The sequence below is a fragment of the Notothenia rossii genome (genome assembly GCF_949606895.1).
Source record: "Notothenia rossii genome assembly, chromosome: 4".
NCBI classification, from domain to species: Eukaryota; Metazoa; Chordata; class Actinopteri; order Perciformes; family Nototheniidae; genus Notothenia; species Notothenia rossii.
In genome coordinates, this window is record NC_136902.1 from 61,468,203 (window position 1) to 61,474,847 (window position 6,645).

Below are 6,645 nucleotides of genomic sequence, written 5' to 3' on the forward strand. Positions count from 1 at the left end.
ACCATGGAAACCAAACAATGGTGTAGCTGTATTAAAGTCAGAGTGGAAACAGTCGTGAGTAAATCTGATTTTGTCACAAATCGGGAGAAATGCGGGAGTCTCCCGCGAAAATCGGGAGGGTTGGCAAGTATGACACACACAAACACACACACACACACACACACACACACACACACACACACACACACACACACACACACACACACACACACAATGTTCGTATTTAGTCTCCTGATTTTAAATGCCCTAGTATGGTTTTGTCACCATTTCCATAGCCCCAACAAAAATATTTTCCACCAGCCGCCACTGGCTGGTACTGAAGTGGGCCGGTTGGACGATGTTGGCCGGTAAGGGCTCGACATTATAAATGGCCCGCTGGCCCGGAAGCACTATTTAGACACCCCGGGCCAGCATAACGTACTTTCCACTTGCCCGCTCGGGCCACTACAAATATTGCTTTAAAAAAAAAATGTGTCCTGTGGTATTGGTATTTTGACTAACAATTTTGTTAAATTGTTTCGTTTATTAACGCTAGAACATAGCGTTCCGTAAGTCGGTTGTCGTTGTTGGGTGAAAAGCAAACAGCTGTTTGCTGCGGAGCGCAGCGCGAGCAGGCTCCCGTGAACGGGAGCGCGCTCCTTCACTACAGACTATCGCGCCACCTAACCATTCGCCCAAATGTTTTTAATACCAGCGGTAACCGGCCAAGCACCGGGCAAAAAACAATCTTCAAATAAAAGAAAGTTACCGGAGGAGTTAAAGGAGAGTGAAAGGGAGCATGAGAAGAAGAGGGAGAGAAAGTTTCAGCCAGCTTGATCGATGGAGTTGGCTTCTAGTGGTGCAGTGACGCGTCCTAAAACCCTTTTATAATCTATCGATTAGATTTATGATTAGAAAATTATAAAAGTAGGGTAGACATGTGGAGATTATCCGGCTGAACAAAACGTGCATTTATCAAACAGGTTTGTTTTCCACAGACCTTATTTCCAGTCAATTTTCCAAAACCGTGAGGAGAAATCCCATTGCTTTTTGTCGAGGGAACCAGCAGCTTACTTCCTGGTTTTAGGACGCGTCACTGGCTGCACCTCTCAATATGATGCCAATATAAACAAGGTCTTTTGTCGGCTCTGTACATGTACATCAATGCCGACCATGCTGACAAGTAAGTGAAGAGTAGACAATATAAAGGTATTGGCGAAATGTGCCAGACGTTTAGGATAATGAAGGTTCTAATCAAATCAATTACATAGCCATGACATGTCCTAATGACAGGAAGGCAGAAAGTGCATTATACAAATAATACTCATAATAATAGCAGACGTATTTTTAAACAATGACCATAATATCATTATTTTAATAAACCAAATAGGAACAATTGAGGGAAATGAGGAAGAACTGATGATTCAAATGTTGTAGTAATGTAGTTAGTGCAAACATTACTATTGCAACAAATGTGTTGATTTTATTCATTATTAGTCGATTTGTTTTTGGACGAATGCTCCGGGCCAGTGGTTACAATGGTGGGGCCAGTGAAAATACAATTCCACCGGCCCCGTCGACAATTTACTAGCGGTATTTACTTGCGGTACCGCGGTGGGCCGGCGGTACCAAAGTGGGCCTGTCGAGAGTCCTGGGCTGATTTGTAGTCCCAGTCCGCCCCTAGTCGGAGCAGCTCATTTGCTTTAGAGAATTTTACACCCGGGAGTAAGTATTCTCTCCGCTTCGCTTGACAAACCCATCCATGGACAAACCCCGTGATAGTCCTCAAGCTCTGATTGGATGTTTGAGTGTGCGCCGAGGGTTACGCCGAGCGTCGAACAGCACTTTGAAATGGGATGGAACCACGTCAGACTGTCCAAAACTAGATTTGAACGGGTCCACCCCCTCCCCCACCCCGTCCCCAGAACTACAAATGTAGTAACTGTGTAGTAACTACACACTATTGTGTGTTTCGCAACATGTTCTATGGCACGTCTCTGCTGGGAATTGTAGTTTTAAAATACGTTTTCATATTTCCCATAATAAGAAGTTGCCAGTATTAAACTGTGTACATCCCTGGAGGTTTAGGGGATAGGAAACACTCACATTTAAAACATATAATTAATAAATGGGGGGATATTGCTTGTGCGCATAATGGGCAGCATTAATATATATATTAATGCTGCCCATTATGGGCGTTACATCAGCATGTGTAACAGTTGTAAATATGCAGTGGTGTTTATTTGTAAATCATTTAGTATAATCACACAAATTCTGTGTTTTATATTTAATAATTCTGTGTTCTTTATTTATTGAATATTCAATACCTGACAAGGTCGGAGATGAACAACTTGGGTCGCAGGTTCCTCAACAGAGCATTACAAGACATCTATCAATATGTGTGTATACCTCCACCATTAAACTGTCATATTCTGCACATTTCTTATACTATCTACATTCATCTTATAAGAGTATAATACATATGTATAATATCAGTTAAAATAAGTAAACATACAGTAGTTAACATTGCAGGAAAGCAATATATTAGTACTTTGTCAGGCTTAATATTTATACCCCCAAAGCTTTTTTCTTATTCAAAATAAGACCTTAACCTAAAGTATTCTTTAATGTTTAAATAAAGCCTTATTAGTTTGTCTGTCTGTGTCTCCTATTAATATCTAATAATAAAAATAATACATTTCAATAACGTGCTTTAACAGGGTGTCCGCGGGGTCTTAAACAGTATTAAAAGTTGATAAATCAATTTAGCGAAAATTAAGGCTATTAAAAAGTATTAAAAAGTATTAAACGGCATTTTCCAAGGTATTAAGAAGTCCCACAGCAACGACAACATGAAACACTCTTTAATTTACTGAAACGACATGTCGGGAAACCCCCTCAAGGCGGCATAGCGCGCCGTAAAATGCCGCTTCTTATTTTAAGTTTCGTTGCCTTGCTCCGCTCTGTGGGGGGAGGGGGGGGGGGGGTCCCAAGGTGGGTAGACCGACATACGCAACGCTCTGGGGGTCCAACGGCTCCGTGTGTAAGCCCTATATCAGGGGTCGGCAACCCCTGGCACCGTAACCAGTGGCACACTAGGAATAAGTGGAATAAGTGCAAAATATTTAAATTGTATTTTCGGATCCTGAACGAGACCGCTGCCAGAGCGCGTCTCCCCGTTACCTGCAGAAGGAAGCCATGCACGTAACGCAGCCCCGCTCTCTTTATCTCCAGGTGACTTTCTGCCGCTTTCCTCCGTGGTGCAGTGCTGATCGTTTCACCACGGAGGAAAGCACTTCACTAATTGCACTACCCATAAGGAGCTGTACAAATGCCGCAGTTTTTGCGTCGCTGTGTATTTAGTTGAAAGCCCAGTGGCGATCTGCTCATCTCTCATCGAAATAATATGCTACAAAGGGGCGGACTGGCCATCTGTGTGTTGAACTTTCCTGTCGGCTCCCAGACCGTAGTCGAGGAGGGCAGAAGCAACAAGCTTCAGGTTCAATAACCCACTTTAGCTTAAATGACTGGAGAGAGGCGAGCTCTTCTTGGGATGCCGTTGCATTTATTTAGTTGTTCTTCTGTTTCACAAAATACATCACAGACCTCAGTTTTTCTGTTGCCTCGTTTCACTTCCAGAAACAAACACACGTTCCCTCACTCTCGCTCTGCCATCCACACACACACATGCACAAGCCACACCTCTCTCTCTCTCCCTCTCTCTCTCTCTCTCTCTCTCAAAGGGACAGCAATCTCATCTCACTCTGCATGACCCTAATATCATAACATGTGTGCTCTGGAGAATCACAGAACGGACGATCGTCCTTATTATTATGCCGTTTAAACCAATTATTTAAATGTGTTTGTTAAATTCGGCATTGATAGTTGACGAGCGTCAAGCTCCTCAACCCCCCCGTTGATAATTCTCAATCGTTGGCACGCTGATAACATTTTTTTTTTTAAATGGCACTTCATATCAAAAAGGTTGCCGACCCCTGCCCTATATGATCATTTTCTGATAACGATGAAATAGCACGCCTCCCTCTCCCCACGTCTCGTGCTGCTGCTGGGCTGTCAGAAGAGGGGGAGGAAAAGAGAGACAGGCACCGTTTATTAAAAATTATTATACAGAGAACAGAGTCGTTATCAATTTGTTTTAAAGCTCAATAATTAACAAAGAAGACCTCTGATCGGCACTTTTCAAATTTTGTACGGAAGATTTAAACTTTAACGGACATGTTGACCGGCGGAACATTTTTTTTATGGAAACTCTGCCGCACGGTCCCCTCGTTCCTTGGAAGAGGCGGAGAGGTGGGTGTTTTTCATCTGCTCATGGACTACCTGAGAGATATACAGCAGGAGAACACGCCGTCCACCGCGGAGAATAAACAGAAGGGCAACCATGGCAACCATGCTCCGGGGTCTTCTTCGCTGCTTTTGGTGTATTTTGTTGCGGCAGCATGCAGCGCCACTTACAGGCCTGGCATATGTACTACAGCGTTTGCAGCGGTCTAGTGTGAACGGACACGTTAATGAATTGAATGCGTGTTAACGGAAGATTTTTTTGCGTTTGCGTATGCGTTTTACCGTATGCATCCTCGAGGGGCCGGGGGCGGGGTCTAAGCCAAACTATATCCGGTCACAGAGATCCGCTATTTTAAAGTAAAGTGAACACATATTGACCCTAATATAGTCTATATTAAGAACGAGAAAAGTCTTAACATATATCGTTTTTTGTAAACATATGACAAATGTGTGAGGGTGATGACGTCAGAGCATCGTCCTATGTGCCAGGGCTTAGCCCCGGACAGCCCCAGCCCAATTTAACCCCCGGGTATTTGTGAGGGAGCTCCTGTATGGCATTACCCCGCTAAAGCGCACCAAAGTTTAATATATTTCATAGTTCAAAGTTTTGTCAATTGTTTTGTTTATTGTTCAAATACTGGTTTCTAATGGTTTCTGAGGAGTTTTACTGGAATGAAAGAGCACAGAGTACAGAAGCAACAAAGCAGCATACTGCCTTAAACCTGACCTTCACAGAGAGGTTGAAGTTCATGTGGAGAGGAGGCTTCAGTGGTCTGTTTGCACTCTGTTTAGTTCTGCTATCTTACAATCAATATAGTAAATGTGAGATAAAGTGTGTAGCCAATGTAACCGGTTAGAACTCAAAGTTGCGATGAGGTCTTAAAATGTATGGAAAGGGTCTTAAAAAAGGTCTTAAAATGTATTACATTTGACCCCAGGATTTCTGCATATACCCTGTTTAACCACTAGGTGTCCCTTTCTATCAGCTGTGCACCGTTATGGTGTAAATATAACAATATACCGATTGGATCAAATATAAAAGTCAGCCGAATTAGTATTGATACTGCAAGGAGTTGACCGTCCGTCAACATGTGACCGGTTGGAAGTGAGAACGTGTTGTGTACAGAGTTATTGCAGTGGGCAGGAATGTTTTCCTGTATCGGTTCCTGTGACAGCGGAGCTGCAGCAGTCTGTTGGAGTAGGAGCTCCTGTCTGTCCAGGTGTGTGGGGGGGGGGGTTATCTGTCTGTCCAGCTGCAGGTGGAGAGGATGGGTGGGGTTACCCATGATGGAACCAGAATAAGTTTTTTTTGGCTTACACACCTTTCATCGTAGTGGAAAATGTTGTCATATGCAATATGTTTGGATAGTTTCACCATTGAAATGCGTTTGATAACACTAGGTGCTCTAGTGCCAAAGTTGTGGCCCTAAATAAATATCAACTATTCATTTGTATGGCATCCAGAGCTTCCACATTTTAGGGAATATGTTTTTTTATTTAAAATATCATCAATGTCATAAGCAATGGTTACATCAAAACCCTCCTATTCTATTCGTTTCCCCCCCTTACTTTGGTGTTCGCCGTCAAATTTGACCGGTCCTGTTTTAACTGCTATTACATTAACACAAAAACCATGAATCATCACCAAATTTTATTCATTTCATCAACATTGTATGTTGAGTTGGCTCCTCAGCTCAAAACATACAAAAACATAGAAGAATAGAAAGTTAACCCATCGAAATGATATGAGAGCAGTGCTACAAACTACAATTCCCATTAGATACGCGCCCAACAATCGTTACGAAGTACACAGAGCTGACATATTTGTAGTTGTTCCGGCGTGTGTGCGTGGACTCGTTCGACTTGTCTTGCGTTGACGGCCGTATAGGCTCCATTCCCTTTCAGAAATCCGTCAATCGGGCGCGATCCGAAACCAAACCCTGTGTTTAAAAAAATATAAAATACAAATTTCCACTTTTGCCTCCTTAGCAACGGCAGTATCGTTTGGGTGGCGATCTGAGTTCGGGTACCGTATCTGTGACGTGACAAAGGGTCGCCGTGACAACGTGGTGATGAGATGTGGATAACTTTCCAGATAAAGACCATCCTGATACTCGAGTTGTGGTTTTCAATAAGTGAAAAAGAAAATTCAAAGTAATCACTACCATTTTAATATCTCAAGCATTTGTCCCCAAAAGCTTTCAAATGTAGTAGCAAAACCAGTGATCCAGATCAGGATCATTTAAATGATATAATAATAATACATTTTATTTTTAGAGCGCTTTTCTGAAACCCAAAGACGCTTTATATGCAAGCCTACCTCCGAAGCGTTATACTTCGGAAGCTAAACAAATTAGATAA

The 6,645-nt window shown here is 42.6% G+C and overlaps 1 long non-coding RNA gene across 1 annotated transcript in view; it reads right to left on the reverse strand.

Moving 5' to 3' along the window:
• LOC307036111 overlaps positions 1-6,645 on the reverse strand; it is a 233,731-nt gene that overhangs the window by 117,600 nt on the left and 109,486 nt on the right. The window lies entirely within an intron of this gene.